Here is a 24,963-nt window from a genome sequence, read left to right as displayed (position 1 = left end):
TTTTTTTTTTTTTTGGCTGCACCTGCAGCACATGGAATTTTCCAGGCCAGAGATCGAACCCAAGCCACTGCAGTGCAATGCCAGACCTTAACCCACTGCACCACAAGGGAACTCGAAAATAATCTGATGTTGTGTCAGTTGAAGCACTCCTTATTTTCTGTTTAAAATAGTCCAGCATTGAAGATCAGTTGCTCTGGATGGCTCATGATTTTCTGCTAGTGGTGATTTAGTCAGGCATGTTGATGGATTGCCTGCTCTGCTAAACAGTCTTGGTTCTGCGGTGCGGTTTACAAGGTGCCGTGCGATCTGCCTCCTGCCTGCATTTCCTTCCTTGTTTTATCAGACTTTCTCTCCGGCTCCTTATGTTCCAGCCACACCTTCCTTTGACGACCTGGGGTTCTTTTCTTTTTGCAACCTAAGCCCGAGCTGGACTGAGCAGGGATGGGAACTGGGGACCCTGGTGGGGGGGCCCTGTGGTTTGGGTGCCAAGAAGGGTTAACTTTGGAGTCAGAACCACATTCAGGCCCTGCCCTTGCTCCGCCTTTCAATGTGGGTCCACTATGGAGTCCAAAACCCAGAGGGTTGTTGCGAAGGTCAGATGAGTCGTGCAGCTCACTAAACATGGAAGCGCTTGGGCTTGTAAATCTTCAAGCCACGATGGGCTTGTGTTGATGCATTAAAAATACCTTTGAAAATAGGTCTGGATAATTAAAAAACCCATTCTTGCCCTCCACGGCATGTACCCTGTTCATTACCTTTCATTTAAAAAAAGCATCATTTGTGTTAAGATTTATTATTATTATCATTGGCCACACCCATGGGACATGGAAATTCCCCAGCCGGGGATCGAATCCAAGCTGCATCTATGACCTATGCCACAGCTACAGCAATGCCAGATCCTTAACCCACTCCCCTGGTCCAGGGATTGAACCAGCCACGCTGCAGAGACAAGCGGGATTATTAATTCACAGCGGGAACTCCCAAGATTATGAGTTGACTCGATAAAGAAGCTGTGGAATCTATTTCTGGGTGGTTGAACAGTGGAACAGACATTAACACACTGAGAAGTTTACAGGGGTTTTACACTGGGCAGCTATTCCTTAGGAAAAGATTCAAAACGGAATTACTGTTTTGAGGTGTGAAGGCGTTTTGAAGTGAGCTGGCTCATAATCCTGCCCTTTTCCACAGTCCTTGTATCATTTACCCTGTGTCCCTTTTTGCATCTGTAATCTCTTGGCTCTGGTCTGCCTGTCATTAAAACAGCAGCAACGGTACTAAAGACCCAGTGTGTGTCTGCTGGGAATGGACTTCTATAGGCTGTGTGTGCTGAATGCCGCTGGTTGCTCAGGACCTGTTCACAGTGCGTGGAAACGACTAGTTCTCTTCCTTTCTGACCACTTAACTATTTGCAGCTCTGTCTCTCCTGAGTTCTGCCCTCTCTCTCACCCGTCTTCCTTTCCCCAACCTCTGCTCTGATAAAGCTGGGGCAAGGGGTGTCTTCTGCGCAGTGTTTTTGTATTTCTGAATATCATTGCACTTGGAGATGAAGTTATGCCTTCCTCCTGAACCCCTCTGCCCCTTGGCATCCACGATAAATAAAATAAAATCTTTTTTATTTTAGTTGATTTACAACGTTCTGTCGATTTCCGTTGTACAGCAAAGTGACCTAGTTATACACACACACACACACACACACACACACACACACACACACATTCTTTTTCTCACTTTATCCTCCATCGGTGTTCTATTGCAAGTGATTGGATAGAGTTCCCTGTGCTGTACAGCAGGACCTCATTGCTTATCCATTCTAAATGCAATAGTTTGCATCAACTAACCCCAAACTCCCAGTCCATCCCACTCCCTCTCCTTCCTCTAAGGGGGCCAGTGAATTCATCTTGAAGACAGGGTTCTGAGCGAGTCCTTTCCATCCTGTGTCCCCCTCCCCACGAGCTGGCATTCAGGGTTTTTCTCTAATCTCATCTCCCACATTCATCCCACGTTCATACACTTGCCTTGTATTTTACCCCAACTGTAATAAACAGTTTCCATAAGGTAGCTCGGGCTCCCACTCCCATATGTTTGCTCAAGCTGTTGGGAGACAGCGAGGAGCAGCGCTGGGGCTCGCAGACTCTGTGCTTTTCTTAGCAGTTAGAAATGATCTTTTATTTCTAAAACTCTCTTTGAGGCCAGGATCAGTGTCTGCCTTGCTTATCTCCATTCGCATTCAGTGATGCAGTCAGACATGGGAAAGGTGGCATTTACAGCTGAACCCCTTTGCCTGCCCTCTGGGATGTCCTGGTGCTTTGGGGTTGGAGCGCTGGATTTCTTGTATGGGTTTGCTTTTGTTGCGGGCCAGGATCTGGGGCTCCTCCATTGTGGCTGCCACTCTGAGTCGCATCCCTATTAGGACTGGGTGCCTTTGCTCCTGTCTCCACCTCACCCTCCTTTTCTGGGGACATTAGCTTTGCCTCTGGGTTGGGGTCTGGGGCTCCATGGAACCGCCTTCCTGGATGGGGAGCTCCCTCCCTACCTGATTCCCAGGGGCTGCCACCCTTGCGACTTCTTTAGAACACCTGCGTGACCAGATAGTGCAACCCTGCACTCGAAGAAACACTCCCCTGTCCTGTGCCTCCTCTCCCCTCAGTGTGTCAGCTTCCAAATCCTGGAACCCGTGACTATGCTGCCCCGTGGGTGATAAAGGGACTCTGCAGACGTGACATAAGCTGAACAAACTGTGATGGGAACACTGTCCTAGATGACACAGATGGGCCCGGAGTAATCACAAGTGTCCATGTAAGAGGGATGTAAGCGTTCCCTTCGTGGCTCAAGCAGTAACAAACCGGACTAGCATCCATGAGGATGCAGGTTCGATCCCTGGCCTTGCGAAGTGGGTTAAGGGTTTTGCATTGCTGTGAGCTGTGGTGTAGGTCGCAGATGTGGCTCAGATCCTGTGTTGCTATGGCTGTGGTGTAGGCTGGCGCCTGCAGCTCTGATTCGATCCCTAGCCTGGGAACTTCCATATGCCTCGGGTGTGGCCATAAAAGAACAACAATAGCAAAATTTGACACTCATGAAAATAAGGCAGGCTTTATTCAGGAGCGGCTGCTGGAGCAATTATAGGGGCCACTGCAATGGGGCCTTGGAATCGGGGTGAGAGATTGGACTCAGCTCCACAGACAGTTTGGAAATTTATACCCAAGGGTCAGGTGGACGTCCTTGTGTGGAAAATCCCTGGGGTGGGGGTGATGGTGGTGGTTGGTGGATTCTGTCTGAACCAATCTGATAGGATTCCTGCTGAAGGCAAGCCAGGGGGACCGGACTTCACCTGGGGATGGCAGACCTCATCTGTGGGTGGCGGCAGATGCGGAACCCCATCAGATCTGAGGCTGATCAGATAGTGCAGGTGGGGGTTCCGGTTAATAAGGATGAATATTAACCTTAGAATTAGGAATCCTACTAAGAATTCTTGCTGCGGTTGGGAGATGCAGAGGGAACAGGGAAGCCTCGAAGTCAGGCCTCGTGGAGAAACTTCAGGGGATGATGAAGGCAGTTTGGTCAATGAGAAAACCTTCATCCTGCTCACAGCTGCAGCTCCTAGACGTCTGAACTGGGCCAGGTGTCTCATCTCCACTGTCCTTGTCCCTCCTGGCCTGTCTGCAGATTGAGGCCTGGCCCCCAGATCCCTCCCCTGCTGGCCTGGGCTCCTGGGTTATGTTTCACAGCCAGGTCGTGAGCAGGGAAGTGCTCCAGTGTTGATCTTAAAGGTTTCCTGTCTGCATCTCATGAGCCAATCTAGTTTTTCATTATAAATAACGTCGATGGGAAAATGCAGCAGTGTAATATTTTGAAGATCCCACTGACTGTGGTGAGCCAAGGTAAGAGAAGTGAGCTGTAATTCCCCCACCTCCTTTGATAAGAACCATCACTGGGAGTTCCCGTTGTGGCTCAGTGGTTAACGAGTCCGACGAGGAACCATGAGGTGGTGGGTACGATCCCTGGCCTTACTCAGTGGGTTAAGGATCCGGTGTTGCCGTGAGCTGTGGTGTAGGTCGCAGACGCTGCTTGGATCCCAAGGGGCTGTGGCTGTGGTGTAGGCCAGCGGTTACAGCTCCGATTCGACCCCTAGCCTGGGAACCTCCATATGTTGCAGGAGCGGCCCAAGAAAAGGCAAAAAAACAAACAAAAATATCACTGTTGCTTTTTTTTTTTCCCCCTTCCTTTTTATGGCTACGCCTACGGCATATGGAAATTCCCAGGCTTGACTGTTACCTGCTGAACGATGCGAAGGATCAAACCCACATCCTCAGGGACACCATGTGGAGTTCTTAACCTGCTGAACCACAATGGGAACTCCCTGTTTTCTCAGTATTTATTTGGAGAACTAGGCAAGCCGCCTCAGTATTGTGACTCCCCCTCTCCCCCTCCCCATCACGTCACATCCTAAATTCCTTAAATCCTAGAGCCCCTGGTGGCCTTTTCTGTGTATTTAGATCCAAGGTGCTTTGAATACACTGCCACCAAAGCATTGTGGTTTTTCTTGGCTGTGTTTCTTAATTGCATCTGACTTGCACATGCAGACAAGCAACAGGCCGAAGACATCTTTTCTCTCGTGTGATACTGTGGGGTGTGTTAGGCTTCTCAAGCTTCCAGAGAGGTGTTCTGATCTGGGCCCCCAGACAGACCTTGGAATCTTGTGGCTCCACACTCTGCCTAGGTTAAGTGCAGATGCTTGTGTATTTTGTGAACATCTCTGAGGGCAGAACAGTCCACAGTTTTCAGCTGATCCAGAAAAATCTGCAGCTCCCAAAATGCCAAAGGTCATTGAACTAGATATTATTTACAGAACTGAAGTGGTAACCAAACAACGGATGACAGGTTTTAAAAGTGCCTGAGCAGTTTCTGTTGTGGCTCAGCCGGTTAAGGACCTGACATAGTGTCCACGAGGTTGAGGGTTTGATCCCTGGCCTCGCTCAGTGGGTTAAGGATACAGCGTTGCTGCAATTTACAGAGTAGGTCACAGATGCAGATTTTATCTGGTGTTGCTGTGGCCTAGGCTGGCAGCTACAGCTCCAATTCAACCCCTAGCCCGGGAACTTCCATATGCCATTACCAAAAAAAGTGCCTGACTTAGGACCTGTGGGTATCTAGTGTGATGCCTTGTGTGTGTGTGATTTTTTTTTTTTTTAATTAATGAATTGTGTGTGTTTTTGAGCTATGCTGTTAGCCCTAATTAACTAGTTCAGTCAAAAATTATAAGGGAGATAGAGTTCCCGTCATGGCTCAGTGGTTAATGAATCCGACTAGGAACCATGGCCTTGCTCAGTGGGTTAAGGATCTGGCAATGCCGTTAGCTGTGGTGTGGGTCGAAGACGTGGCTCGGATCCCTCGTTGCTGTGGCTGTGATATAGGCTGGCAGCTACAGCTCTGATTCGACCCCTAGCCTGGGAACCTCCATATGCCATGGGTGCAGCCCTAGAAAAAGGCAAAAAGATTAAAAAAAAAAAAAAAGGGAGGGAGGAAAGAGGAGACGGGGAGAAACTTATCTCTCAGGGTCTGGTAGCTTGTTTATTATCACGTGACCAGACGTTATCACTTAACCAGTTGGAGGGTTTTTCACGACGCCGTCATTGGGGTGCTTCTGATGGAGCCCAGACCCTCCACACCCAAGGGTCACCTGGCGGGGAAAGCTGTGCTGTTCAGGATAAGAGTCTTTGGGGATCAGAGGATGAATGGAAGAGTTGTTGACATTGAACAAGCCCTATGACTTTTCACTAGTTCCTTTGATGGACTCAGAGCCCATTTGTTGTTTGCCCCAGCTGTGCTGTGCATTTGATGCACTGGGGAATTTTATTGGTACTCATGAAATTCTCCTTCATGGCTTACATTTTCCTCAGTATAAACTAATTGTTCATGTCTGATGATTCCAATATCTGGGTTACCTGTGAATTTGTTTCTGTTGGCTCTGTCTCTGGATATGTCTAGTAATTTTTGGTTGACTGTTGGACATTACAGAAAATTGTGGTGCTGTGTGTGGTCCTCCTGGGGTCCCAGACGAAAGCTGCTAGAATTGAGCTATGCTCGTCTACCTTGCTGGGTCCCCAAATCCAGTTTTTAATCTTTCCTGCTTGGTGAGGTAGACTCTGTCCCTGCCGAGCTTCTTGGTCATTCAGCAGGTGCATTCTGTTCACTTCTCTACCTTGTGGTTAGGTTTGTTAATGAGTCAGTGATTGTTTTGAGAAGAAAAACAGCTCAGACTGCTAGACCCAACTTCTTGGTGCTTTTCTTTTATTATTAAAAAATTTTATGGGTGTACCTGTAGCATATGAAAGTTTCCCGGGTCAGGGATTGAACCTGTGCCTCCACATTGACCTGAGCTGCTGCAGTTGGATTCTTAACCCTCTGCACCACAGTGGGAACTACCTGTGCTTTTCTTCTCTCTGGAATCCTGGCTCCTCAAGTCTTAGCTGCTTAATTAGTCCTGAATTCCATTTTTTTTTTCTCCAACCCTGGCAAACTCATTGAGGCTCTCTTTAACTCCTCTTTTTAATAGTTGTCGTCTTGTCTTCTTAACCTCTCCATCTCCACTGCTAATGAATTGGGAAAAAGCAGTGCTGGGTACATCTCAGTTGATGTACCCTCAAAGGGCGCATCTCAGGAGTTCCCATTGTGACTTGGTGGTAAGGAACCCGACTAGTATCCATGAGGATGCGGGTTCCATCCCTGGCTTTGCTCAGTGGGTTAAGGATCCGATGTTGCCATGAGCTGTGGTGCAGGTCACAGACATGGCTTGGATATGGCGTTGCTGTGGGTGTGGGTGTAGATGGGCTGCTGCAGCTCCGATTTAACTCTAACCTGGTAACTGCCATATGCGTTAAAAAAAAAAAAGTACATTTCAATACCATTTTGGGTGTGGGTTTTTTCTTAAGCTTTCAAACAGATTTTAAAAATGTTTATGCATGTTTTCTAGTTGTTCTTTTTCTTTTTTTTTGGCTATTTCTTGGGCCGCTCCTGCAACATATGGAGGTTCCCAGGCTAGGGGTCGAATCGGAGCTGTAGCCACCGGCCTACACCAGAGCCACAGCAACGCGGGATCCGAGCCGTGTCTGCAACCTACACCACAGCTCACGGCAACGCCAGATCGTTAACCCACTGAGCAAGGCCAGGGATTGAACCCGCAACCTCATGGTTCCTAGTCGGATTCGTTAACCACTGCTCCATGACGGGAACTCCTAGTTGTTCTTTTTCTTATCATCGTCTCCTAGAATTAGGAGTTGTAAGAGCATTAACTGGTTTTTGTTAATTTCCATAATTGGGACATATATTTATGTTTGGCTTTTAAAGGTGACAGTTGGCCAAGGATTGATTTTGATGTCATTTTATGACCATTTTTTTAAAGAAATAAAAATGTTTATTTCCCAGAGTTTTGATTCCGTATGAATGTGATTTTATAATTTACTACTTTCCCAGAATTTTAATTGTTAAATGAAAATGAACATTTTATCTCTATTTTGCTTACTCTGAGACTGTTTTAAACATTCCTAAGAGTGAAGGTAATCTAAAAACATTTTGAAAAGTTAATATTCAGAAACTATAAATGCTGAAAATCTGAAAGCACTTCATATTTTTAATAATTTCAATGTAAGGTATTTGTTTTTGCATCATAATGAAAAGCTTTTGAATTCAAGCTGAAAGTAGTTAATAAGATGAATATAGGAGGCCAAAATGGAGAGTTTGGCATTAGTTAGGTAACTTAAAAGATGATCTCACGTTTGAACTTGTATACCTTGATCATTCTTCTCTCTCTCAACCTTAAATACCTCACTTGCATGGAATGTTATTACATGAAGCAATGGTGCCTTAGAACAAAGTGTCCATCTTACTCTGCGGAGATCGGTGATTTTTCAAAGATCTGGAAAGGAAAAATAAGAAGCAGAGTTCCTTTTTTTGTTTGTTTGGCTTTTGGCTGCACCGGTGGCATATGGAAGTTCCCAGGCCAGGGACTGAATCCCAGTCTCAGCTGAAATCTATGCCCCAGTTGTGGCAATAGCCGGGCTGGGGATTGCACCCTCGCCACTGCAGCTACCTGAGCTGTTGCAGTAGGATTTCTTAACCCATAGTGCCACTGCAGGAGCTCCACAGAGTGTTTTTGCTTTTTAGGGCTACCTACACCTGCGGCATATTGAAATTCCCAGGCTAGGGGTCCAGTCAGAGCTGCAGCTGCTGGCCTATGCCACACAGCCACAGCAACACTGGATCTGAGCTTCGTCTGCAACCTGCATCACACCTCATGGCAATGCTGAATCCTTGATCCACTGAGCCAGGCCAGGGATTGGCCCGTATCCTCATGGGTACTAGTCGGGTTCCTTAACACTGAGGCTCCACGGAAACTCCCACAGAATTCTTTCTTGAGTTCAGTATAACCCTCAGGTTGAGTCATGAAGCTAGTTACACAATTTGTTACTAAAACTCCAATGCATTATTATTATAGAACTCAGAGTTGCTTAATTTGCTAGCTTACTTTGAGGAAACCTTGAGCAGGGTGTCAGGAACTAGTGAGGAAAAGAAAAATTTTGAACATTTTACTTCTGGATAATGTTTTTAGTAGACCTATTGATGACAGGGTTATGTGGAGACAGCATTTATCCAGGGGCGTATCATTAAATCACAAGAAGTCTCATTTCAAGATGAATCAACAAAGTTATTAAGATTTAACTACTAGCACGCTACAAAGTCCTTGGAGATGCAGGCTTGGAAGAATATTATTTGCACACTACTACCAACACACTGCTATTGGGTTTGAAATTTTTTTTTTTTTTTTTTTTTGTCTTTTGTCTTGTTGTTGTTGCTATTTCTTGGGCCGCTCCCGCGGCATATGGAGGTTCCCAGGCTAGGGGTCAAATCGGAGCTGTAGCCACCGGCCTACACCAGAGCCACAGCAATGTGGGATCCGAGCCGCGTCTGCGACCTACACCACAGCTCATGGCAACGCCGGATCGTTAACCCACTGAGCAAGGGCAGGGACCGAACCCTCAACCTCATGGTTCCTAGTCGGATTCGTTAACCACTGCGCCACGATGGGAACTCCTGAAAATTTTTTTTTTTAAGGGCTGCACCTGCAGCATGTTGAGGTTCCCTGGCTACGGGTTGAATGGGAGCTGTAGCTATGGGCCTACACCACAGCCACAGCAATGCCAGATCCTCAACCCACAGCGAGGCCAGGGATGGAACCTGCATCCTCATGGATTCTAGTCAGATTCGTTTCCATGGAGCCACGATGGGAGCTCCCAGAGTCAATAGTTTATATTAGGGTTCACTCTTGTACATTTTATAGGTTTTGACAAATGTGTAATGAGATGGCCCCACTATTTCAGTGCCATGGAGAATGGTTCCACTGCCCAGGAAACCTCTGTGGTCTGTTTATACCTTCTTTCCCTGTTACCCCAAGAACCACCGTCCCCATAGTTTTGCCTTTTACTTTTAAAACATTAAAAATGACCTGATATGAAAACATTTGATTGGATTTAAAGTTTTTTTGCATGATCACAAAATGCACTTATTAGTAAAAGAGTAAGAAATGTGAAATGCTATTAAAATTGTTGAATGATTGTAAAAATGATTTTAGGTATTGTATTGCCTCCTGTGAACAAAGTTTGTGGTGGATGGGGGTCCATTAGAAATTTGAAGAGGGAATTACCCTTGGGGCTCATCGAGTTAAGGACCTGGTGTTGTCGCCATAAGGTTGTGGAGCCTGCCTCAGTTGTTTAAGGATCTGGTGATGCCACAAGCTGTGGTGTAGGTTGCAGATGTGGCTTAGATACAGTGTTTCTGTGGCTGTGGTGTAGGCCTGTAGCTGCAGCTCTTATTTGACCCCTGGCCTGGAAACGTCACGTGCTGTAGGTGCTGCCGTTCACAACAACAACAAAGAAAGTTGAAGAGATCATCTGTCTTGATCAGTAGTATGTAGTCATTAAAAATTTTTTGATTTATTTATTTATTTATTTTTGTCTTTCTGCCATTTTCTTGGGCCGCTCCTGTGGCATATGGAGGTTCCCAGCCTAGGGGTCCTATTGGAGCTGTAGCCACCGGCCTACACCAGTGCCACGGCAACGCCGGATCCTTAACCCACTGAGGAAGGCCAGGAATGGAACCCGCATCCTCATGGATGCTAGTCGGGTTTGTTAACAGCTGAGCCACAACGGGAACTCCCCCCACAAGCTTGTTTTCTAGACCCGTGAGTCTGTTTCGCACATACATTCATTTATATTATTATTAAGATTCCATGTATAAATGAAATAAATGCTTACTTCACTAAGCATAATAGTCTCCAAGTATATCCACGTTTCTGCAGATGGCAGAATTTCATTCTTTTTTCATGGCTGAGTACGTGTGTCGTGATGACAAACACAGAACCCAATGTCAAAATGTCTATTCACAGAAGCAAGCTTCCGTTTCTTCTGATCAGAAAAGCCTGATCATAATTTAGAATTAAGGAAAATAGAGTTGATGTGTTTCACGAGGCTCTGACTTCCCTTCTCGGCACCGGAAAAATCTCTCCATTCCGTTGCCACAGCTTGAAACCCTGAACTGTATTTGCTGCTCTCAGCACCGTGCGATTCCCTTCCAGTGGCATCCCTTGGTTTTTGCTCTACTGTGGATGGTCCTTTTTCTTTTTTTTTGTCTTTTTAGGGCTATACCCACGGCATATGGAAGTTCCCATGCTAGGGATTGAATCGAAGCTACAGCTGCCGGCCTACACCACAGCTACAGCAATACAGGATTCAGGCTGCATCTGTGACCTACACCATAGCTCATGGCAATGCCGGATCCTTAACCCACTGAGCGAGGCCACCAACTCCTACTGTGGGTGGTCTTGGTGGGAAGTACGTGTGATGTGGGGAATCTAGACCCCTCCTGGGGTAGTGGAACATTTGGAAACGTATGTGGTTTCTTGTGAACCATCGTCATCCTTTCTGTTGGTCAGGTGATATAGCTTGGAGAACTTTGGGTCTTCCTCTTAGCCAGGTGTGGTTGCCCAGGTAAGCTTAGGTCACTCATGCACTCAGCATGCATTTAGTGAGCATGTCGACGTGGTGGAAGATAATTTATTTCTATTCACCTTTGCTCTTAAGGAATTTTTAGTTTCATAGAGGGGAGAGACACATAGATCCTTACATAGACGTATTAGGCACAATGGCAGGGACCCACGATGGAACTGTGGGTGGTAGTTGTCATTTGAATTTTATTTTTATTTATTTATTGTCTTTTGACTTTTGAGGGCTGCACCTGCGGCATATGGAGGTTCCCAGGCTAGGGGTCCAATTGGAGCTGTTGCTGCCGTCCTACGCCACAGCCACGGCAATGCCAGACCGGAGACACATCTTCGACCTACACCACAGCTCATGGCAACGCCAGATCCTTAACCCACTGAGCGAGGCCGGGGATCGAACCCGAAACCTCATGGTTCCCAGTCGGTTCTGTTTCTGCTGTGCCACGACGGGAACTCCCAATTATTTATTTATTTTAGGGCCACACCCATGGCATATGGAGATTCCCAGACTAGAGGGTTGAATCAGAACTACAGCTGCCAGCCTGTACCGCAGCCACAGCAACTCAGGGTCTGAGCTGTGTGCAACCTACACCACAGCTCACAGCAATGCTGGATCCTTGACCCGCTGAGGGAGGCCAGGGATGGAATTTGCATCCTCATGGATACTAGTTGGGTTCATTAACCACTGAGCCATGACGGGAACTCTGTCATTTGAATTTTAAAAGATTGCAGTGGTGTGTATGGTATTTCTGCTTTGAATTATGTAAGAATTGACTTAAGTATTTGTGAAATTAAAAAAAGACAAAAAACACAGCCTAAACATTTATTAGCATTTCACATCCCACCCTTTTGCGTCCTGGTTGCTGCACCTTTCAGGGTTTTTTTTTTTTGGTTATCACTGAGGCTTATAAGTTTCCTTGTATATATATATTTGCACACACGTGAATTATGTCTATAGTGATAATTCCTAGTAGAATCCCGGCTAAAGACGCTTTTTTCTGGTGTGTCTGTTACTGGAATCCTTAGAATGAATAGGATTTTCTTTTAAAGATAACTGAAACCTCCAGGCAAGGTGGACTTTTTAGTTGCAGGAATAGTCTGGGAAGCTGCACTCCCAGGGTCTGGCAGCAGCATCTGCAGAGGCCTGTCACCTGGAAGGGTTTTAGGGGGGTCTGGTTTGTCCCCGATTCACCTTTCCCTGTGTTCCTCAGGCCCTCACGACCGCCTCCTGCTGTAGGAGCCCCCATTGCCCTCATGTCCCCCATCTAGCCATGCTCGGGCCGCATGGACCTTGCTCAGGTCTGGTTCTGATGGGCAGGATCTTCCAGGAGGGCCAGAGAATGGCCCATGTGGAGTGACGTGTCACTAGCCCTGGACGAGGTGCAGGTCCTGTGCTACCGTGTCCTTTGTATCATCTCTCCCTCCTCCTCCCCCTAGGGCCTCTCTATGAACTTTTTAGGACATACTCTTAGAAATCATTCTAGAAACGACTCCTAGAAATCGATCTAGTTGTTTAACCCACAGAGAGCCCCCCCTGCGATAGTTCTCTGGGTCAGGATGCTTTGCCACCAGAATTTTGTTAGCTGGTTAAAATCGATGAGGAACAAGCCTTTGAATAACACATTTGGAGCGTTCAGAAAAAATGAGTTCCTACTTCTTCTTGGCTGTACAAATTTCCCAAAGTACCTGCGCCCTGTGTTCGGATGAACACCGGAATTTGGGGATAAAAGTGGGAAGTGCTAAAAATCCAGTACTCTTCCCATTCTAGCTAGTTCATGTGTGTTCTTTGGTGGCAGATTCTCCCTGGAATCTATCCCCATCCCCCCATTGTCCATCTCCCCATCCCCACCCCCATCACTCCTCCATCCCCCACTCCTCCCTCCATCCCTTATCTCTCATCCCCATCATCCCTCCGTCCTTCATCCCCATCATCCCTCCATCCCTCATTCCCATCATCCCTCCATCCCTCATCCCCATCATCCCTCCATCCCTTATCTCTCATCCCCATCATCCTCCATCCCTCATCCCATCATCCCTCCATCCCTCATCCCCATTCCCCATCCCCACCCCCTACCCCCACATCTCCCATCATTATGCAGTTGTTTTCAAGTCTGCAGTTTATAGCAGTTCATGGAGGCCTCAGGAGTCTGCCCCTTAATTCTGTACAGGCCTCCTTGCATAAACTCAGTGGTGCCCCTGACACTGGCTGTGTGTCGAGGTAGCCGCCTTGGTGCGAGGCCAGCACCCGCCACCGCTGTCTTGAGTAAGAAAGACAGCAAGTTCCGCCTTGTTATCCCTCAGCCCTTCTTGGCCTTGTGGCTGTAAGACCCAGGGAGCGTGGAGGCAGCAAATGTCTCAGTCAAATATAATCTGCCCCATTTTCATTTTGAGATAAATCTTTTTTTTTTTTTTTTTTTTGATGGTTCTCTTCATAATACTTATTCTCTCCACTCAGGATAATTCTGTTGGGTAGGTTTTAAGTAATTACCTCTACTCTTTGCTTCTAATTTTCTATTTAGCATTTAATAAATCTAGGAATCCTTGATATTTAAAAAGATAAGATTGGATATTAACTCTGGCTAACTCAGTACTGATTTATTAGTTGTATTCAGCTGCAGCCTTGCAGAATTAGTACTTGAGAGCGGATGCCCGATGGTTTTAGGTCATCTCTCCTTCCCTGAGACATCTGTTACAGCAATGGCATTGCTTTTCAAATGGTAACCTTTTATTTTATTTTATTTTATTTTTTAGTTTTGGGCTGCCCTGCAGCATATGGTGCTCCTGGGCCAGGGATGAGATCCAAGCTGTAGTTGTGACCTAAGTACAGCTGCGGCAACACTGAATCTTTAACGCACTGTGCCCGACCGGGGATTGAACCCACATCCCAGTGCTTCCCAGACACTGCCGATCCCATTCCCACCAAAGCAGGAGCTCCGGTAACCTTTTATTTTATTGGGCCTGTTGCTTCCCTCTTTCCTTTCTATAGCAATTTACTCTACAGGGATTAGGCAAAGAAGCACAGCCCTTGAACCACAAACATGATTAGCAAGATTTTTAGAATTTGTGTAGCTGTGCTCTTTCTGCTAGAAAGCTTGGGGTCCCATCAAGGCTCAGCGGTAATGAATCTGACTAGCATCCTTGAGGATGCCTGTTTGATCCCCGGCCCCGCTCAGTGGGTTAAGGATCCGGTATTGCTGTGAGCTGTGGTGTAGGTCACAGATGTGGCTTGGTTCCTGCGTTGCTGTGGCTGTGGTGTAGGCTACAGCTCTGATTCGAGCCCTAGCCTAGAACCTCCATGTCTTGCTTTAGAGATGTTCTCCAGTGGTTTAGGGGAGAATAAAAGGAATCTTTCCAAGACACTGTCACATTTTTCTTAATCAGAAGAGATTATGGTGCAACTGGAGACAATCCCCATAAGTGTGGACATAGCAAAAGTATCTGTTTTTAGTAATTGGGAAATGATATCTTCAGCAGTCAAGTGAGCACAGGTTGTTAACATTGTGTAACTATTGCAAAAATTCAGGGATTATGGCCTTTCTTTGTAGATATATATTTTTTTCTCTTTACTGCTGCACCTGCAGCATATGGAAGTTCCCAGACAGGCTAGGGGTTGAATTGTAGCTGCAGCTGCTGGCCTACACCACAGCCACAGCAAAACTGGATCTGAGCCACGTCTGTAACTACACCACAGCTTTCGGCAACACTGGATCCTTAACCCACTGAGCAGAGCCAGGAATCAAACCCACATCAGGCACTATGCCGGGTTTTTAACCCACTGAGCCACAAAGGGAATGCCTCATTATAAATCTTAATACAAGCCTATATAGGTAAGGAAAAATATTAGCAAACTTTGTTTCTACAGTATGATAGTAACAAGTTTCCTTGATGTTGGGGAAGTGGTAGCAGGGGTTTATTATTATTTTTTCTGTCTAATTAATCCAGTCCTTGAGTCGGGCCCAATCTCTTAGGCTGCAGAGAACTGAACGTCTTTGTCTTTTGTGTAAGTGTCTTTTATATTTATCCGACCAGCTCTATGAGCTTTGCCAGCAACCTTGAAAACTCTTAAACTTCCTGTGCATTTTGGCTGGCGGTCCACTGGGTATTTCAGTATATTCTCCCTTTGTCAGCTTATCTTTTGCCAAAAATCAGACATCATTCTAATCTTTAAAGAAATGCAAATAGGAAGAGGCTCTTTTTAGGAAGCACAGAATAAAGTTGCAGCTGTTAGGTTAGCGGGAATTTCTGCCAGACAGGTGTGTCACCAATGGAAGCTTTTACTATCAGCAGATGATTCACTTTCTAATATGTGACTTAAGTAGGTTCTTCTTCCTTTCTTTTTCTTCCTTTCCTTTCCCTTTTCTTTCTTTCTTTCTTTCCTCCCTTCCTTCCTTCCTTCCTTCCTGCACCTAGAGCATGTGCAGGTTCCCAGGCCAGGGACTGAACCAGCACCGTAGCAGTGACAACACTGGATCCTTAACCCGCTGAGCCACCCTTAACCCGCTGAGCCATCCTTTTATTTCTTTGGGTAAATACCTATTAACAAATTAAGTCATTGGTTCAGAGGGTATAGACACATTGAGAATTTTGGGGTACTATCATGTGATTTCTTTCTTAAATTGGAAAAAAGGACATTTGTTCAATTTAAGTCAATATTGGATGTTTATTTTTTTATAAAATTTTTTTTTTTTTTTTTTTTTGTTTTTGTCTTTTTGCCTTTTCTAAGGCCACTCCTGCGGCATATGGAGGTTCCCAGGCTAGGGGTCTAATTGGAGCTGTAGCCGCCAGCCTACACCACAGCCACAGCAACTCAGGATCCGAGCTGTGTCTGCAATCTACACCACAGCTCAAGGCAACGCTGGCTCCTTAACCCACTGAGCACGGCCAGGGATCAAACCCGCAACCTCATGGTTCCTAGTCGGATTCGTTAACCACTGCGCCATGACGGGAACTCCCTGGATGTTTATTTTTATCTTCAAATTTCTATTGTATTAGAAATAATTTTTAAAGATTGCAGCAAAGCTGACGTTGTAAAGGTTGCTTTTGTTAATGTCTTAAATTTTCCTTTTTAAAAAAATGAAAATATGGCACCCTCTGCTGCTTTGGAAAGGAATTGCTGAATAGCAATAATACAGTTTTGAATAAGAGATTATATTTGTACATATTAGACTTTCTTGTCCCTCACATGGTAGCCCTTTTGTTTACTCTGGTCATCACTCAGCTGTGTGATAATGGATATGAGCCTAAACTCATATTTGAAGCAGGCAGAGGATCTGAAGTGAGTTGGTCCACAAAGGCAGGAAATAATACAGGTCGTTCAGGGTCGTTCTATAGAAAATTGGAGAGAAGGTATCCATAGGATTTTTGTAGTCGGAGCAACTGGTGAGGACAGAGGGCATGTGTCACTTTTAAGGAATTTAAACTTTACCATGAACTTGCCTCTGAGTCATCAGAGAGTTATATTTAGAGCAGTAACTCGATCGTTTCAGTATCTTAGAAAGACGATGCTGGCAGCCATGGCCATGAGCATTGGAGGTAGGGACAGAGCGTATGCTGAGTGGCTGAGTAGGTCTCAGAGACCCTGAGCTCTGGGAAGCTGGATTCCACGGTTTGTCAAAACGTTTGTCACAAGACTTCAGACACGCAGAAAAGTGGAATGAATAATACAGGTGAATACCTATCACGTCCACCTTAGCTCCAACAGCTGGTTAGCATTTTGCCAGTTTCCTCCTCTCCCTCTCTCTCTCCTGAGGGATTTCAGAGTAAGTTGCAGGTGTCATTACTCCATGTCCTTAAGTACATCAGCAAGCATGGCTCCGAAATAAAGACATCAGGGGAGAGATGTTCAAGGAGGGAGATAAAAGCTGCAAAGTTGAGGATTTGAGGGTAAGGATAATAGGTTCTGTTCCATCCAGCAAGAGACAACAGAGAAGTTCCTGTCGTGGCTCAGTGGTTAACAAACACAGATAGTATCCATAAGGATGCAGGTTCAATCCCTGGCCTCGCTCAGTGGGTTAAGGATCTGGCTTTGCTCTGAGCTGTGGTGTAGGTTGCCGATGCAGCTCAAATCCCGCATTGCTGTGGCTGTGGGTAGGCCAGCAGCTACAGCTCTGATTCGATCCCTAGCCTGAGAACTTACATTGCAGGTGTGGCCCTAAAAAGCAAAATAAAAAATAAAAAAATAAAAAAGAGCTAATATTAAAAAAAAAAAAAAGAGACAATAATGGCTCAAGTAAATAGCTTGATTTACTATTCTTAATTTGTGGCTCTCTGGTGTTTTCCACCTCTCGTTTTTCTTTTTAATTTTTTTTAATATTCAATGAATTTATTACATTTATAGTTGTACAATGATTATCACAATCCGGTGCATCCCCTTACCCCCCAAACTCTCTCCTTTGGAAATCATAAGATTTTCAAAGTCTCTGAGTCAGTGCCTGTTTTGCAAAGAAGTTCATTCTGTCCTTTTTTCAGATTCCATGTGTCAGTGAAAGCATTTGATGTTGGTGTCTCATTGTCTGACTGACTTCACTTAGCATGATGATTTCTAGGGCCATCCATGTTGCTAAAAATGCTGGTATTTTGTTCCTTTTAATGGCTGAGTAATATTCCACTGTGTATATGTACCACATCTTCTTGATCCACTCATCTGTGGATGGACATTTAGGTTGTTTTCACGTCTCGGCTATTGAAAATAGTGCTGCAATGAACATCGGAGTATGTGTGTCTTTGCGAGTCATGGTTTTCTCTGGATAGATGCCCATGAGTGGGATTGCTGGATCAAATGGTAGTTCTATTTTGAGTTTTCTGAGGAATCTCCATACTGTTTTCCACAGTGGTTGCACCAATTTACAATCTCACCAACAGTGTAGTAGGGTTCTTTTTTCTCCACACCCACTCCAGCACTTATTGTTTGTAGACTTTTTGTGATGGCCATTCTGGCTGGTGTAAGGTGGTACCTCATAGTGGTTTTGATTTGCATTTCTCTAGTAATGAGTGATGTTGAACATCTTTTCATGTATTTTTTGGCCATCCATATGTCTTCTTTGGAGAATTGTCTGTTTAGATCTTCTGCCTACCACCTCTCGTTTTGAGACTTTGTGAGATTACTATATGGTGAATGCAATTAAATTTTAGTTACAAACTTAAAAGTTTTCTAAGGTTTTTTTTTTTTTTTTCTCTTTTTTCTCTTTTTTCTTTTTTAATGGCCACACCTTTGGCACATGGAAGTTTCTGGGCCAGGGATTGAATTCAAGCTATAGCTGTGATCAAACCTGCACTTCCACAGAAACCTGAGCTGCTGCAGTCGGATTCTTAACCCACTATGCCACAGCGGGATCTATTAAGTTTTTTTTTTTTTTTTTTTTTTTTCCTTTTAGGGCTGCACCCATGGCATATTGGAAATTCCCAGGCTTATGGTCAAATCAGAGCTACAGCTGCTGGCCTACACCACAGCCACAGCAACTCAGGATCCGAGCCACATCTGCAACCTACATCACAGCTCACGGTAATGCCAGTCACCAGATCCTTTAACCCACTGAGCGAGACCTGGAATCAAACCTGTGTCCTCATGGATACTAATCGGATTCGTTTCCACTGTGCCACAAAGGAAACTTTTTTTTTTTTTTTAAATCAGAAAAAAATTTCAGGTGGGCTCAGTGGTTGCAGGGGACAGTGTTCCTGGCTGAGGCCAGTCTTCTTCTTGGGAGGAGAGAAAGGTGATCCCGGGGGAGCTGACCAGCCTCCTTCCACAAGGATGCGGATGGTGGGGAGAGCAGGAAGCTGGAAGGGGTGGAGGGCACTGGCCACAGATGCTGACCTTTTAATATCTTTGATTGCTAAGACCTTTCCTACTCTGATTAAGTATTTCCATCCTGATCATTGAGATTAGCAGCTCTTCCTCCTTTGGGCAGGAGAACCAGGAAAGGGGTGAGCAGAGGCACATACTATCTTTTTTTTTTTTTTTTTTCTCTTTTTGTCTTTTTCTAGGGCCCCACCCATGGCATATGGAGGTTCCCAGGCTAGGGGTCTAATCAGAGCTGTAGCTGCCAGCCTACACCACAGCTATGACAACGCAGGATCTGAGCTGTGTCTGCGACCTGCACCACAGCTCATGGCAATGCCAGATCCTTAACCCACTGAGCAAGGCCAGGGATCAAACCCGCAACCTCATGGTTCCTAGTCAGATTCGTTAACCACTGAGCCATGACGGGAATCCCTTATTTTTGCCTTTTAGGGCCATACCAAGGCATATGGAAGCTCCCAGGCTAGGGGTAAAATCAGAGCTGCAGCTGCAGGCCTACACCACACCTACAGCCATGCCAGATCCTTAATCCACTGAATGAGGCCAGGGATTGAACCCGCATCCTCACAGATACTAATTGGGTCCCTTACTGCTGAGCCATAATGGGAACTCCCCATAATGTATAACATCATCAGAACAGAACTGGTAGCGGGGTCCCTTGCTGACTCATTCTGTCATTCATTCGCCAGATACTAGAAAGCCACCTTTTATTATATACAGCAAGCATCCTTCTAAGACACTAGGAATTCAGACGGGGAGCCCTGACACCTGTAGCTTGTGTTCTAGTAGGAAAGACAGTAGGCGAGACAAATGGAACACATTGCATATCAGGTTGTGATGAGCAACGCCAAAGAGACATTGCGGGAGGGTGGGTTGTGTGTGGAGCTTTTAGAATGACCAGCTTAAAAAAATGGGCAGAGGACCCAAATAGGCATTCTTCCAAAGATGATGTGCCGATGGCCAACAGGCACATGTAAAGACGCTCAGCGTTACTAATCATCAGAGGCATGCGAATCGAAGCCACGGCGAGCTGTCACCTCACAGCCGTCAGAAGGGCTGTGTCCACGAAGACAAGAAATACGTGTTGGTGAGAATGTGGAGAAAAGGGAAGCCGAGCGCACCTGTTGGTGGAGATGTAAACTGGTGCAGCCCCTGTGGAAAACTGTACGGAGGTTCATCCAACAGTTACAAATAGAACTATCATTGCTTCTGGGTATTTACCTGAAAAAAAAAGAAAAGTGCTCCTTTGAAAAGATAGATGCCACGCTGTCTTATCTTTTTTTTTTTGGGGACCCACCTGTGACATATGGAGGTTCCCAAGCTAGAGGGTGAATTGGAGCTGTAGCTGCAGGCCTATACCACAGCAATGCCAAATCCTTAACCCACTGAGTGAGGCTAGGGATTGAACCTGTGTCCTCATGGATGCTAGTCAGATTCGTTTCCGCTGAGCCACGATGGGAACTCCCACGCTGTCTTTATTGCAGCATTATTTACAGTAGCCAAGACATGGGAGCAAGCCCAGGGTCCATCAGCAGGTGAATGATTGAAGATGGTGTGGTATATCTGTATAAAATAAAACCTCAAGGTTCCTGGTGGGATTCGTTTCTGCTGCATCATGATGGGAACTCCTGCTGCTGCTGCTACTTTTTTTTTTTTTTAAATGAGTGCTTAGCAGTGAAGAATACTAACTAGGCCAGATAGTTTCTGCTTAGTACTGTTATCTTGATTTATGCTAAGGTACCAGTAGCTTTGTCTACCAGTGCTTTTTATCATTGGTACAAAATCCACAGAGCGCAAAAGGCAAAAAAACATCTCAGTGTTTTTATGAAAATAATTTGACTTCATGAATGCCTCTGAAGGGATCTGGGAGACCACTGGGGTCTGCAGACCACACTTTGAGAACTGATGGTGTAAAAGGTTTAAATGCCACTATTTCTATGAGCCGAGTAATGCCGCCTACCTGCATTGCTTCCTTTATTTTTCTAAGTTATAATTTATGAAGGTTTAAATCATGGTAACGGATGTCAGTTTGCTCCTTGCATTGGCTAATACAACTCACGCATCTTTCAGATAGAGCTTTTTTTAAAAAAATAATTTATCACATTAAATTTGTAAAAAAAAGTTTACTGATCTATGAAAGTGTAACTTGGGAGTATTTGTTAACTCATGAATTAATCAACAATTGGATTATTGAGCACAGCTATTGTCTCTGGAAATGATGAGCTGTTAATATGATTATTAGTTTTTTATGGTGACAGATAATTAAAAGTTCATATTCTTTTTTTTTTTTTTTTTAATCTTTTTGTCTTTGCTAGTGCTGCTCCCTTGGCATATGGAGGTTCCCAGGCTAGGGGTCTAATTGGAGCTGTAGCCGCCGACCTACACCACAGCCACAGCAACGCAGGATCCCAACCGAGTCTGCAACCTACATCACAGCTCACAGCAACGCCGGATCCTTAACCCACTGAGCACAGCCAGGGATCGAACCCGCAACCTCAGGGTTCCTAGTTGGATTCGTTAACCACTGAGCCACGATGGGAACTCCAAGTTCATATTCTTAAAAATTTCTTCAAGTAGCCAGGCCATGTGTTTGGAAAATTAGGTTCAGTACTTCTTTCTCTCTCTTTTTTTAAACCTTCAACCCTCCCGTTGTTTACCTTAAACGAGGTGACTTTGGGAAAGCCCTCAAGGATGGGCTGGTTGCCAGGGTAACCAACCTGGATGGGAGGGTTGAACTTTCAGTCCCACCCTGACCTTCTGGGAGGGGAAAGGGACTGGAGATTGAGTTCAGCCACCAAGAGGCCAGTGATTTATCAGTCATGCCTGTGTAATGAAGCTTCCACAAAGCCCAAAAGCATAGGGTCTAGAGAGCTTCCTGGTCGGTGAACACGTGGAGATTTGGGGTGGGTATTACACCTGAAGAGGGCGTGGCCACTCTGCACCCCTTCCCAGGTACCTTGCCCTATCTTCTTTCTTTCTCTCTATTGATCAATTGATCGATCTTTTTTTTTTTTTTTGTCTTTTTGCCATTTCTTGGGCCGCTCCCACGGCATATGGAGGTTCCCAGGCTAGGGGTCGAATTGGAGCTGTAGCCACCGGCCCACACTAGAGCCACAGCAACGCGTCTGCGACCTACACCCCAGCTCACGGCAACGCCGGATCCTTAACCCACTGAGCAAGGCCAGGGCTCGAACCTGCAACCTCATGGTTCTTAGTCGGATTCGTTAACCACTGCGCCACGACGGGAACTCCGATCTGTCTTCTACCTATCTATTGATCTTCTATCTGGCTGTTCCTCGTTATGTCCTTTTATAATTAACCAGGCATCTAATCCGTAAATATTCTCCTGAGCTGCTCTGTCAAGTTCATCAAACCCCAGGGGGTTGTGGAACCTCTATTTACAGTCCTGCCATCAGAAGCACAGGTGACAATGTGGATTTGCGGTTGACCTCAGAAGGGGGGCTGTCTTGTTGGACTGATCTGATGCCGTCTCCAGGTAGACAGTGTCAGAACTGGGTAAAATCCTAGGACACCCAGGGGGTGTCACAGAATTGCTTGATCTGTGGAAAACCACATCTGGTGCCAGAAGTCAAGTAGTGTCGTAGCAAAGTATTGAGAGTAGAGGAGTCACACAGGAGAAGTGTGTTTTGGTGTAAGCACGCGAGTAAAAGTTTTTGCAGGTGACTATTTCAGTGGGTGCAGTTAGGACAATTTTTGCTTTGCAGAAACCTCAAACTTTGCCGCAGACACGTGCACTTCCATGGTTGGCCACTAGATGTCGTAAGTGCCCCAGGAGCCCTCAGGGTTACCCGGGGCGGGTAGACATTGAGCACTCAAGACCTTCGCATATTTCACTGTTTCCACATGATGGAAGCCAGAAGAACCTGATACAGTGTGATATATAGAAGCAAGGTACAACTGGAATAATGAAATTTCAAAAATAAGCCCTTTTAAAGGAGGGTCGTAATAGTTCTATTGGGTGTTGTAAATGCTTCAGGTGCACTTGATACCGCAGTTATGTTCCTGGCGTTCGGGTTGCTCTCCTTTTTATGGAAAGATGGATTGAACTTCAATTTAAGAATATTCGGTAATCCCTCTCAGGACATACTGTAACAGCTGGTATTTTTGTGTTGTAGTAAATCGATTCCATACAACAGTCAGTAATAATCATGGCTGGGTTCTGACAAATTCCAAAGCGTTTTCGATAAATTTAGCCAAAGAAAATAACATGATTATGGCAGAAATTTAGCTCAGTTTGAAAGTTAAACCCAGCAACTCTGCTTCGTTCCACAGAATATTGAGCATGTTCCTGATTGGGATTTTATCAAACCTCTTATTTTTTCTGTTAATATACTTCTAGATGTTCTGAGAAGAGAATTACTGTGTAGCATATATTTTTTAAATAATACAACGTTGGGAACATGTAACCTTGAATGTATTATGAAATAAAGGAGGAGGGATGCTATGTTAAGGTCTTTTGTGTATATATGCCATGTATGGAAAGCTGCAGCATTAACTCAGAAGGATGTTTTGATGTGGAGTGTTAAGGTCGCTTTAGTATTTTTAGGGTGTTTGTTACAGGCATAAATTGGCTTATATGGTGTATGTGGTTTATGAAATCAAGACATTGTAAGTTCAGCATTGTAAGGTTTGAAGACAGTTGTATGATATAGATTGTATTTCTGTAGTTAGGCAATCTGTATCATACAAATTATGATTTATGGCATAATGAGCTTAAATTACATACATATATACACACTCTATAATAAATACCTACCTGCATACGTACATTAGGTCCTATTGGCAGAAATATGTGTGTGTACCCTTCACAAATTATAACCGTTTCCCCCTTTCTTCTCAGCAGCAAAATAAGAGTTTGCTAATTGCATGCATTTTTAAAATTAAGGTCTGTTTTTACTTCGTGTTTGAATTGAGGAACATTTTGTGAAGCTGAATCTTAGTCCTGCTTGTTGGAATAATTTATGAAAACAAAGCAGAGTTGCCTTTTAAAATTATTAGGTAAAACAGCTTCAGAGACAGGCATTGATAAAACCTTGCTTTGCCTTTTTCTGTCTTATTTTTAGCTTGGTGGTTTATACTTTCCCTTGGCATTTAAAATGACTGCCCTTATAGTTTTCTTTAACACAGAGAGGTTTCTCTGTATGAATCCATCCGTATGCATGTTTTAACTAAGTCAGCCTTTGTAATGTAAAACAAAATTCAAGAAGTTGCATGGGATAATATGGTCCAAGATGGTCTGTTTGGTGAATATTTTTATACTAACGTTTACTTTGATGGTTGGAAAGCTAATTTAGAAGGCTTTAATAGATTTTTATAGTTTGGGCATTTTCATGTGGAATTTTGCAAGCTCATTTTCCTTATTCTGTAATGTTAATCAGCAATTTAAAGGCTTTAAGAATCGAAGAGAGCCAGTTTTTCAAGTGTTTACAGTATCTGTTTTTCTTGTTAATATGTGTTAAAATACGCTTTTAAATTACTGAGCTTGCTTTATAGAGAACTGGGGAAAATGCATTAAAAAGAGAATTTAAGCACATTGTGTGGCTCTTCTGATTTCTGAAAAATGTAAATGCTGTGTTTTTCCCGTTATTAGGCAGCAGTGGTCCAAATTTAAACCACATGGCCTCCTAGGTGTCAGGCCAATGTAAATTTTAATCTTGCTACTTTTATGTTTTCAGTTTATAATCTCATTACCTGAATTAAAAAAAAAAAAAAGCCCAGTCCTAATAGCCAGCATTCAATTTGAAGGATGCTGTTTTGTATCTTTACAAAAACAGTTCTAAATTGCTATTTCTCTATTTGCATGTAAGGAAATTAAGGTTTAATAAGATGAAATAACTTGTTCAAGATCACAGAGCCAGCAGAATTAGAGATTAAGCCAAATGCTAGAACCTTTGCTTTTAGTTACTATGCTCTAATGCCTTCGATGCTTATTTGGGGATAAACATTAGTTAAAATAATTATTTAAAAAACTGCTCTTTTCCAAGATATGGCAAAACTTAGTTTTTACTAAAACAATTTCCATATGAGCTTGGATGGGTAGGTTTAGTTTAAAATATCGGTTGTTCTGTAAATCTATAATAGTGTCTTTAATTGT

The 24,963-nt window shown here is 44.5% G+C and overlaps 1 protein-coding gene across 8 annotated transcripts in view; it reads left to right on the top strand.

Annotated features, from left to right (window-relative positions):
- Positions 1-24,963, top strand: part of MPP7 (membrane palmitoylated protein 7) — a 265,984-nt gene that overhangs the window by 30,157 nt on the left and 210,864 nt on the right. The window contains exon 1 of one of the 8 annotated variants that reach the window (XM_021064729.1): positions 13,841-13,986. The exons of the other annotated variants lie outside the window; for them this stretch is intronic. The gene's annotated coding sequence lies outside the window, so the exon portion shown is untranslated. Of the gene's footprint in view, positions 1-13,840; positions 13,987-24,963 lie in introns of those variants that run through there. 8 annotated transcript variants of the gene reach the window in all.

The sequence above is a fragment of the Sus scrofa genome, chromosome 10 (assembly GCF_000003025.6).
Source record: "Sus scrofa isolate TJ Tabasco breed Duroc chromosome 10, Sscrofa11.1, whole genome shotgun sequence".
Taxonomy (NCBI): domain Eukaryota; kingdom Metazoa; phylum Chordata; class Mammalia; order Artiodactyla; family Suidae; genus Sus; species Sus scrofa.
The sequence above is the reverse complement of the archived record's forward strand: the minus strand, read 5'-3'. Positions and strand labels throughout refer to the sequence as shown.